The following is a 12439-nucleotide window of genomic DNA, read 5'->3' on the forward strand; positions in this document are numbered from 1 at the left end:
CTGCTTGCTAGGCAAGCCAACATTAGCTAAGCAGTTATTCAATTTAACAATTTTAAAAGAGGATTATTAAGAAATAAGACCGAAATGCTTTGAAATACATAATAAAATCCATAAATATGTTGTCTAGTCTAACCCTAGAAACTAGTGTTACCAGTACATGAGCTGCTAAAAATACTACAAACATGGTCTGAAATAAAAATACAACTTCCCGAAATGAAATAAACAGTAAAGCAGATAGGAAGGGGACTTCGGGGTTTGCGAACTCTATGCAGCTCTACCTCAAGTCTCCTTGATATGACAGGTCCGAGCAATCTCTACTATGCAACGCTGGGACCGACATCAAGATCTGCACCAGAAGTGTAGTATGAGTACAACTGACCTCATGTACTCTGTAAGTGTCGAGCCTAACCTCGACGAACTAGTAACGAGGCTATGACAAGGCACTCACTATAAATCCTTATGGATATAAGTAGAAAAGCAATAACACAGTTAAGGAACAGCTAATTATTAACATGAAAAATCTGATATAAGGATGAAAACAGAGGGCCCCATAATGTTATCGCTACTCCATTTAACAACACAATACGGTAACCAAAACCAACAGCCAAGGACAATCACAATACATTATCTTTGTTGGGACGCGCAACCCGATGCTCATATATAATAATACCAATATCGTTTTGACCTCTTTTAAATATAAGTACTGTTGCAGCATGAAACCCAATCCGCATATATGCAATTTATCTGTTGCGGCGTACAACGCGATCCCATGTCAACATATATACCGTTTCGGCATGTAACCCGATCCCATAAGTTCAACAATACTACAATCAACTACCGCTTACCTCAAAATGTAGCATAAAAAGAATACTAAATGCATAAGCTCTCCAAACAACCGATATAATGAACTAAAGTGAAGTAGAAACAAGTAAGGCGAATAAAAGAGTAACAACATAAGACAAGTAAAGACTTTATCCAATAACATGGAACATGTAGCAAATAGAGTTATGTGAAAAATAAAGACATGTAATGAACAAGAAAAGACATGTAGCAAGTAAGGCATTAATCAAGTAATAATCTGGAATAAAATAAGGCATCATATAATTGAAAACAAGCAATTAATTACTCCATCCCCACACGTTTCACGTAGTAAATGGACCAAACAAGTCTTAACTCCCTCAAGTCAAAGTTAACCATGATACTTACCTCTTTCCGGAATACAATCACCAATCAACCACAGCTTTTTCTTTAGTACAAGCCTCCAAACCAATCGAATCTAGCCAATTATTGTCCAAACAAATCAAAACAAACTTTAGAAACTACCCACAAATGAAAAAATTTAATTTTGAGCATAATTGAAAAGGTCTACAAAAAGTCAACTCGAGCCCACGTGGTCTGATTTATAGATTCGAACCAAATCCTGATTACCTATTCACCTCGATCCAGGATACGTGATTTGTTTTGAAATCCGACCTTAATTCAAGGTCTAAATCTCAATTTAAAATTTTTCTAAATTCTACCCAAATCCTTAATTCTTACTTTGAAATTCATAGATTTGATGATTAAATTCATGAAAAGTTAATTGTTATTAATTGAAAACTAGTTAAAGTTGCTTACGAATAAATTTGGGAAGAAAATCATCTTAAAAATTGCCTCTATGGAGTTTAGGGTTGAAAAATGATGTAAAATGAGTTAAGTCCAAAATCTTTCTACTTTTACCCAACTGCAGGTATCACAACTGCGACCTTTTGTTTGCAATTTCAATGTACGCAAATGTGAATCACCAATCGCAAATGCAATCAGTGCACAATTCCCAGATGTCACAAATGCGACCATTCCCCTTCGCATTTACGAAGGACCCCTTCATCGCAAATGCGGCCAAAGCTTCTCATTTGCGAAGCTTCCTGCCCAGTTCAGTTTTCGCAAATACGACTCCAAGAGAGCAAATGTGACCTTCTACCAGTCCGCAAATTCGATAACTTTTTCGCAAAAGAAAATTCTTCAGTCTCCTACCTAATTTTGCATTTGTGAACCTGACATCGCAAATGCAGGGCTTACAATCACCATCAGGTCCTCGCAAATGCGAGATCTGTAACTTCACACCAGCAACTACTTTTCTTCAGCAGTTTCCAAATCAATCAAAATACGTCTGAAACTCACCTGAGCCCCTCGGGCTCCAATTTAAACATTCACACAAGTGTATTAAAATCATAAAAGCTCACTCACTCAAATCTTCCAAACAACATCAAATATCAAGAATCAATCATCAAAATTTAAGATTTTAACTTTGAAACTCAATTTTTCCAATCTTTCACATAATGCGTCAAAATGCCCTTAGGTCACCTGGGACCCCAACCTGTAACGATCCGACATATCGTTTTGAGCATTCCCATTTCGTTCGGTGGTTTGAGGTCATAAGTAGCTTCATATGATGAATTATGACTTGCATGTATTTTCGGTTCAGGATTGATTTGGAAGAATGATTCTCAATTTGGAAGCTTTAAGTTGGAAGAGTTGATCAAGTTTGACTTTTGTGTATTTAAACTTGGATCGGAGTTTTGATGGTTCTGCGAGGTCCAGATGGTGATTTTGGACTTGGGTGTATGCTTGGATTTGCAATTGGATATTTCTAGAAAGTTTTGGCACTATTTGGCAAAAATTGACAATTTGAAGATTTAGAAAGTTCATAAGTTTATTCGGGAGTTGACTTTGATGATATCGGGTTCGGATTGATATTCTGGAAGTTGGAATACATTCATTATGTTATTTGGAACATGTGTGCAAAATTTGAGGTGATTTCGAGTTGTTTAGGCGTGTTCGACGCAAGTTTGGAATTTGAAATTTTGAAATAGTTCATTAAGCTTGATTTGAGATGCGATTCATGATTTTGATATTTTTATGTATGATTTGAGTCCTCGAGTAGGTCCGTGTTATGCTTTGTAACTTGTTGGTATGTTCGGACGGGGTACCGAGGGGCTCGGGTGAGATTCAGGATGGTTTCGAACCATTTAAGGCCCTTTTCAACTGCTGGTTTTTGGCTGGAAGGGTGTACATCGCGATCGCGGAGCTCTGGGCCGCGATCGCGAAGAGAAAAATGCAACATTGGACCTGTGAATCTTTTTCGTGAAGGTTAGGCTCGAGTTCGCGAAAAAGAAATTTATGTTGTCACTAAGCTCATTTCGAGAGCATATATCTTGCAATCTATAAGGAATTTTGAGGTAATCAAAATTAAATTGTTTGTCATTTGGATTTTTGTACAAAAGGTTATGGCCATTTTACTATAGACTATCTGGAAAGAGTTTGGGAAGATTTAATAGACTTTGTTCATCACGATCGCGGGGCTTCAAGGCTCCAATCGCGAAGGCTAAAACTATTATGGACATTTTTGGAATCGCGATCGCGAGGTTTGTGACCCCGATTGCGAAGAAGGACGCCTGAAAGTGCATTAAAACATCAAATATCAGGATTTTGAGTTTATTTTCTTCGCGTTTTGAGTTCTTGGAGCACAAGGAAATTTTGGAGGAGATAAACATTCAAATCTTGAGGGTAAGTAATTTTATCTTTGTTATGATTATATATTTTTTTCATGTATTATTACACCTAATCAAGGATTTGAAGAGAAGAATTTGAGGGGGGTTTGGCTTGAACTTAAGAAAATGAATTTTGGGGTTTTGAACATGAAATTGAGGTAGGATTTGGATGAAACCTATATGATTAGACTCCTATTGTCGGAATTTTTGAGTTTTGGCGGGTTAAGGGGGCATGAACCTGGGTTGACATTTTGGTTGATTTTGAGTAATTGATTAAAGATTCGACCTTTATCATTTGGGTTTGATTCCTATGACATTATCTGATGTTTTTGAGTTGCTTTTGGTTAGTTTCGAGTCGTTCGGAGGTTTGTTCTCACGGGATGACGTTTCTAGAGTATTATTTGGCTTGCTCGGTATTTGTTTTGACTTGTTCGACGTAAGTAACATATCAAAACATAGATTTGAGGGTAATTATCCCTAAGAACTATGATACTTGAAGTATGTTGGGGGTGACGCACGCACTACGTGACGGGCATGTGTGTGTGTGCACGTGGTATTCATGATCCGGTAGTTCTTAGGCTATTATATGCCTTGTTTTGCTATCATGCTTCTTTAATATCATGTTTTCTCCATTTATATGACTACATGAGATATTATGCATGCTGTATATCATGTCTAGGCCACCGTTTTAATTGTTTGAGACATGATAGGGCTATTTTTGCCATGTTGAGCTATTTGCCTTAGTCGTAGTCATATTGTACAATCATGATAGTTACATTTGCATGTTATATCTCTATCTCTTTACACTTTTGATATATTGTCTCACATGTTATTTATATCCTTGTACATGACACGAGTTTGGGCTGTATCTGTTGTACATTGTGTTATTCTATGTTGTATAATCAGAATATATTTCTGTGAGTTGTGAGACATTGAGACTTGAGCAGATTGATGACTGATGTGGGACATAGATCCATATTGTAATTGTGAGTCATATAGGTGCAACAGGCCATATTGGCTTTAATATTATTTGGATCGGGTCGCACGCTGCAACAAGCCATATCGACTTTATTGTAATTTGGATCAGGTTGCGTGCTGTAATAGGCCATATTAACTTTTGGTTATCACTTAGGCAGGATCCGCCCCTCTGGAGTCTGACATGCCAGCAGTGGGCACAAGCATAGTGATATATATACATGTGCTTTGGTGAGGGGCATTGATGCCAGATACTTGTACAGTGCTGAGTGATTGCATGTGATGAAGTGGGCCATATGAGCCAGACACTTGGAGTGTGCTAAGAGTGTGTGTACTTGATGATATCACTGTGAAATTATTACTTGACATGTATATTTGACATGTACGCATAGAGATGTATATTCCTCATGCTAGACAATAATATGACATTTGATGACTTGATATGTATATTGACATATAGGCATAGAGATGTATTTTTCTCATGCTAGACAGTAATATGATATTTGATGACTTGGCATGTATATTGACATGTAGGCATAGAGATGTATTTTTCTTATGCTAACTGGTAAATGAAAAGGCTTGTCTGTTGTTGAAAGTGTGTAAAAATTACAGTTCTTTGATAAACTCATATTTTTGTTATTTTGTGAAAGATTTGGACTTTAATTGTTATACCTGTAAAGCGTATCTACATATTCCGTATTTGTGATCGAGCTGAATATGATACCTTTTGAGTTATTTATTGTTACTGGCATTATTACATCATGTGTCATTATTGATTACTGTTGTTGGACACTGACCTTCTTTCGAGCTCATCACTGCTTTCAACCTGAGGTTAGGTTTGTTACTTGTTGAGTATATAGTGTCAGTTGTATTCAGACTACACTTCTACACCTTGCGTGCAGATCTTGGAATTGATGTTGCTGCACATGGCGGGAACTGGCATTGAAAACGTCCCTGTTATCAGGACATAGCTACCATTTGTCCTTGGTAGTTTTAGATTTGAGTTCTATTTATGTATATTTCAAACAGATGTTAAAATTATATTTCATGCCAGCTTTGTAAATCTAAAGTCTTAGTAGCTCATGACTTGTACTATCAATCCTTGGGTTATTGTATAACAATTCAATTATTTCACTTATTGACTCATATTATCCTTATTTGAATTGTGTTTACTTTATTTTGGCTTACTTAACGGGTTAGGTTAGGTGCTATCACGACTAGTTAGTTTTTGGATCGTGATATAATCAAACATGCGTACAAGTCCAAAAATATCATACGAACCTATCAGAATTATCGAAACACCTATTCGGGATTGTTTTACTAAAACATTGACTGTGCTCAACTCTAGCCTCATTTTAAGTCAAAAGTCGTATTTTCTTCAAAATTTCACACAAACTTTTCCATAAAATGGCACAATTTATGCACGCAAGTGATAAATCACCAAATAAAGCTACGAGAGGTCTCGGAACATGGAAAAAAGAGCTAGTACACAAAACGACCTATCGGGTCGTCACACTACTCATGCTTTGCTCAACAGACCAAACCAGTTGTTATGCCATTTTCTATAGCAAATACATTAATAAAGAAAAATAGTTAATATGTATTTGGGATGTCAAACCGTATTCATTGGCTGGAATTCGGTTTTTAACTTCGAAAAAAATCCTTAATTCCTCTTTAATATTTGCAAGTTAGACTGGTTTCAGATCCTCATTCGTTGTCCTAGGTCGTAACTCCACGCTATACAAAACCTATTTATTCCAAAAATTATATTGCCCCTAAATATTTAGAAGAGGTGTTATGTTATTCCAAATCCTTAACCTTATCAAAGAGGGAAAAAATGGACAAACACACACAAATAAATAAATACTTGGGGCAGTATCAACCGATGCATTTTATAGTACTTTTAACAGTACTGTCCTTATGCTTCCTTTTGTAACAAGAAGCTTACACTAAATAGATATCATTTGATATACTGGCATTTTCTTCCAATTTCGTATCGTAATTGAGCGCAAACTATTTCTAGATGGCAAAGTGAAAAATAGAATTGATCTGCACATCCCTTTATTCCAATAGAAATGTTAGCCTTCATCCATGAGATCCGAGTATCACTACTAGTAGGGTCTCGCTTCCATAATAGACTTTGAGACCTTGCCTTTTTCTTCTATGTCCGATCCCGGATACCATGACTTGCATTCAAATGGGCTTCACATTCAAAGGAGAGTAATCGATCTGTGGCCCTACAGCTTCCCATTATATGTATGAATATTCAAAATTCTTGTTTTGTAACTTATTATATAATAAAATCCAAAATCAACAAACCGGATCAAATTGGCCTTTTGATTCCCCTTCTTACATTTGATGATGCATACTATTTAAATGGGGAAAAGACTGGAGTACCTATAAAAGTTAAAATATTTACCGTGCTCTACCCATAAAAGAATTCTACCCATTAAATTATTATAATCCCCTACCCATTTAATAAACAGAAGAGTATCTCAAAATAACTACCCACACTCGCTAATGCCCTACCTATAAAAATGGAAAAGCTGCTCAAATTTGGCAGAATTTCACAAATTTAGCATTAAAAAATTGAGATTTTCACCAGCATCACAGAATCGGTGTTGAAGATTTGAAGATCGTCAGCCTGATTGGAAGATCACAAGCCTGAAAAACAGAGCGAAGATGCTGATTTCTCTTTAAATTTCGACTTTTTCTCCTTAAATTTTGTAGAAGTATCAATATGTTCGAATCATAGCAGCTGATTTGACTTTTGAAGATTTTAAAACTTTTGATGCTCAAATTCGCATCGTGTTGTTCCGATTTTGATTTCGCAGATTACAGAAGTTTAGCGCTCAAACTTCTGAATTTTTAACTAAAAATTCTGTTCTCGGTTTGGAAATCTGGAGATCTGGAGGTTTGAATCACAATAGCTGATTTGAGTTCGAAAAATCTTCTGTTGAAATTCAGTATTTCACAATAACACTTTTGAAATTTGCACTGTCGAGATTCGATTTTGGACATAAAAGTAGTTATAACTTCGAAATCTGTACAATCATGGAAAATATATCAATTCTAATGCAGCATAAGGGAGAATGGGATGATAACCATAATTTCATATACTTTCATGTTGATGCAATTCTAATAAAGACCTATTGGAAATTTGAACAACTTCTCGGAGAGATTGCAAAGCAACTGCAAAAGGACAGTAACACAATAGTTATTCAGTATGCTATTGCTCAAGGATATCCGCCAATTACAATTTGCAGTGATATGAGTGTTAGTGTTTACATGGAATTGAAAAAATCAAGTGCATGGATGACAACACGCCCACTATTTGTGTCGTTTGCTAAAATACTATAGTTGCAAGTACCTTCAGCTTCGATGTTGCTACAATTTCATCAGAAATTGCACAATTTGAAAGCAGTGATATGATTAGTACTTTTGATGTGCAAGAAGGAGATGATACAGGTATAGAACTTGATGATGCAAACATCATTACTGATAATTTTTATCAAAAAGTTAAAAAAGGACAAATTTACAAAGACAAGAACCTGCTGGCTCTCGTTATGAAACAGCATGCCGTTAGAGAAAAATATGAATATCGGGTTAATAAATCATGCCCAAGAAGGTTCTTTGCCTTTTTTGAAGTAAACGACTATGTGATACCTATATAGTATATCAAGATATTAAATCAGTATACTATGTGATATCTATATAGTATAGCAGGACGCTAAATCAGTATAGTATAGAATTGTATTGGTTTGTATCTATATTTTTTATCAATAAAACATGATACCGATATAGTATATCACTATGTTATATCAGTATATTATTTAAGTATAAATTGTATTGGTTTGTGTGTGTGTTTTTTTATCAAAAGATGATACGGATATAGTATATAAGAATGCTAAATCAGTATACTATGTAAGTATAGAATTGTACTGGTTTGTCTATATTTTTTATCAGTAAAATATAATACCGATATAGTATATATGTATGCTAAATCAGTATACTATGTGAGTATAAAAATGTACTGGTTTGCCAGTATTTTCTATCAGTAAAAGATGATACTTATATAGTATATAAGTATGCTAAATCAGTATACTATGTGAGTATAGAATTATACTGGTTTGCCTGTATTTTTTATCAGTAAAAGATGATATTGATATAGTATATAAGTATGCTAAATCTATATACTATGTGAGTATAGAATTGTACTGGTTTGCCTGTATTTTTTATCAGTTAAAGATGATACTGATATAGTATATAAGTATGCTATATGAGTATACTATGTGAGTATAGAATTGTACTGGTGTGTGTGTGTATTTTTTATCAGTAAAACACGATACATAACTATATTTGTAATATAAACAGGTATACCCTTGATTGCGTGGATGAAAGATGCACTTGGAGACTTAAGCATCAAGCCTACAAGCATCAAATTTTTTCAAAGTGACGGATTTCAATTCTGTCCACAGTTGTTTAAATGATAAGACATTTTGTTCACAAAAGCAAGTTGTCTCAGCTTTTGTTCAGTTGTGATACAAGATAAACTTGTTGACCCGAAAACTATATATACATCAACAGATATCCAGAGAGACGTCCAAAAAGCAAATCAAAGAAGTATACTTTGTGTTAGCAAGAGCATACATTGTTGAAGAATTCAACAGGCATATGGCACAGTTAGAAGCTACTAATAGTAGAGTGAAAACATACCTGATGGATATTGGATATGATAAATGGTCCCGGGCACATTCCATGGCAAATAGAACCATGACCATGACATCGAATATTGCAGAATTAGTAAATGCATCAAACAAGCATGCAAGAGACATCCCAGTTATGAATTTGCTTGACTTTATGATGACATTGATTCAGAAATGGAATTACACCAATCAGAAGGATGTCGTGGAATCATTTATGATGATCGGTGTAAAGTATGAAAATATATTGGCAGATAATACTATATTATCACAGATGATGACGATATGCATTTTTAGAATCATAAAAACACTGCATGTATTATAGTTTTACATCTACACCTTAGAGATTTCACTAAATAACTACATATTGTTATTAAAAAATACTATTACTTCATACATCTAATGACTTTTCTTAATTAAAATTATATTAGGTATTGCTATCAACTCAATTCTTATATTTAGTAATTGATGGCCAAACAAGAAATGTGGTGCACCTACATGAAAAAACCTGCACTTGTGGAAGGTTTCAGCTAGATGATATTCCATGTCCACATGCAATGGCAGTTATACAAAAATTTCATATGGATTCATACAAGTATTGCTTGTATTACTATAGCATAAACTACTTGCTAAAAATATATGAGATACCAGTAAACCCTGTAACGACCCGACCGGTCGTTTTGAAAGTTGTAGTCTCGTTCCCCCATTTACTGCTCATTTTGAGCTTTATAGCTGCTATGCGACTTGCTGGGGTAGTCGGTTCGGGTCCGTAGAGGTTTCGGAATGAATTGAAACACTGGGTATCAAGGATGAAAACTTAAGTTGAAAAGGTTGACCAGATGTGGACTTATATATAGACAACTCCGAAATAGAGTTTTGATGGTTCTGTTAGCTTCGTTGGGTTATTTTTGACTTAGGAGCATGTACGGATTGTGATTAGGAGGTCTATAGTTGAATTAGGCTTGAAATGGCAAAAGTTAAAAATTTGGAAGTTTGACCTAGAGTGGACTTTGTGGTTACGGGGCTCGGATTGGAGTTCTAGGAGTTAGAGTAGGTCCGTGATGTTATTTGTGACTTGTGTGAAAAAAATTGGGGTCAATCGGACGTGATTTGATGGGTTTCGACGCTGTTTGTAGAAGTTGGAATTCCTTACTTTCAATAGGCTTGAATTGGGGTGTAATTCATATTTTTGACGTTGTTTGAGGTGATTTGAGGGCTCGACTAAGTACGTATCGTGTTTTAGGACTTATTGATATAATTGGTTTAGGTCCCGGGGGCCTCGGGTTGAATTCGGATGGTTAAAAGATCGAAAATGAGACTTAGTGCATTGCTGAAGCTGGGAGTTTACTGGTGTGATCGCACCTGCGAGGGATTGGTCGCAGGTGCGACTGGATTTGTGTAGGTGTAGAATTGGGCTGGCCTAGGGCAGGACTCAGGTGCGAGGGGGTAACCGTATCTGCGAGCTCGAAGGTGCGAGCAAGGCTCCACAGATGCGGAGTTGAGGGACGAGGACTATTTTTGCAGAAGTGGATAGTGGGCCGCAGAAGCGCCTCCGCAGGTGCGAAACCTGGAGCGCAGTTGTGGGCCCTGGGGATTTAAGTGATTCCTGCAGAAGCGGTTGGTCGGCTTAGTGGCTTCCGCAGATACGAATGATGGACCGCAAAAGTGGTGCCGCAGAAGCGGCTAAATTACCCCATTGATTCCCCCACCTAGTTTGTGTGTATTGAAGGTGGAATTTGGGAGTTTGAGGCTAGGGATTTGGAGAGTTTAAATTAGGGATTTGGGTGTCAATTTGGTGTTATATTTTGGTAAATTTGGTATGGTTGGACTCTTGGTTGAATGGACTTCCAAATTTAGTGATGTTTATCGGATCTCGAGACGTGGGCCCGGGGGCCGGTTTTAGAGTAACCTTTTGACTTTTGATTAATAACTTGGTATTTTCTTATGGAATTAATTCCTTTAGTTCGTGTTGATTATATCGAATTTTTTATGGCTAGATTCGAGACGTTCGGAGGCCGATTCGCGAAGCAAGGGCTTGCTAGCAGAGTGATTCGAGTTGCTTGAAGTAAATATCGTATTTAAACTCGGTTGAGGCACCAGTTTCCTGAATTATTGTGATAGCCACGTGCTTTTGGGTGCGCACATGTGTGGGGATGATCCCATGTGCAGTGCACCGGGGTTGTATATTCATGTTTGGGTTGTGATCGGGCTCCTATAACCCTAGAAGTAACTGTTAAGCTTCGAGCTTCGATATCTAGTATGTGATAACGGTTTATGTGATCTAATTGAGCCATGATGAGTCTTCTTAGAGGATTAATCCCTGAACAAACTTGATAAATGCCTCTCATTGATGAAATTTTCGGATTTAGCTACGATAGAACACTTTGCATATGCCTACACTTTAGCATGTTATTACACCAGTCCAGGGATAGGGGAATCTTATTTCATTCATTATATACCTGTACACTTGCTTTATTGCTTCTGTATGATATTTTGGACTGGTGCTTGCGGCTATGGCGGGCGGATTATGTTATTGGCACGTGAGTTGTCCGTGCAGCACGTGAGTTGTCCGTACGGGTCTATATATTGATATTATTGGCACATGAGTTGTCCGTGCGGATCCATATATTAATATTATTGATACGTCACTTGTCTGTGTAGCATGTGAATTGTCCGTGCAGTATCTATTGTTAGCACGTGAGTTATCCGTGCAGCACGTGAAACTTGTATTTCCTTGATCATTTATCTGATTTACTTATTTTTCTCTCCCCTAAATGCCATAATACTATTAAGCATGGCAGTTGAGGACCAGTGCACATGCATACATGGATATTCGTATCTCGAAGACTTATGAGCTAGCTTTAAATCTTATACTATGTTAATCAAAAAGGATAGAATTGTACTAATTACCTAGTGACCTCAACAAATTAAGCTTCTCTTACCTTGCCTTGTTTATTTGCGATACTTATTGAGTTGGTTGTACTCACACTACACCCTGCACCTTGTGTGTAGATTCAAGCATTTTCGGGCACGGCGGTTGTTGATCGTGGAATCTACCCGTTCGGAGATCATTGAGGTAGCTGCTTGGCGTCAGTAGACCTTGATCCTCCTTTCCCTATATTTTGGTTTTATGTATTTAGTCTTACTTTTCAGACAGTGTACCGGACTATGTTGTTATATATGTAGAATGCTCATGCACTCTATGACACTCAAATCTTTGGGGAGGATTTT

This window comes from Nicotiana tomentosiformis, chromosome 1 (genome assembly GCF_000390325.3).
Source record: "Nicotiana tomentosiformis chromosome 1, ASM39032v3, whole genome shotgun sequence".
Lineage (NCBI taxonomy): Eukaryota > Viridiplantae > Streptophyta > Magnoliopsida > Solanales > Solanaceae > Nicotiana > Nicotiana tomentosiformis.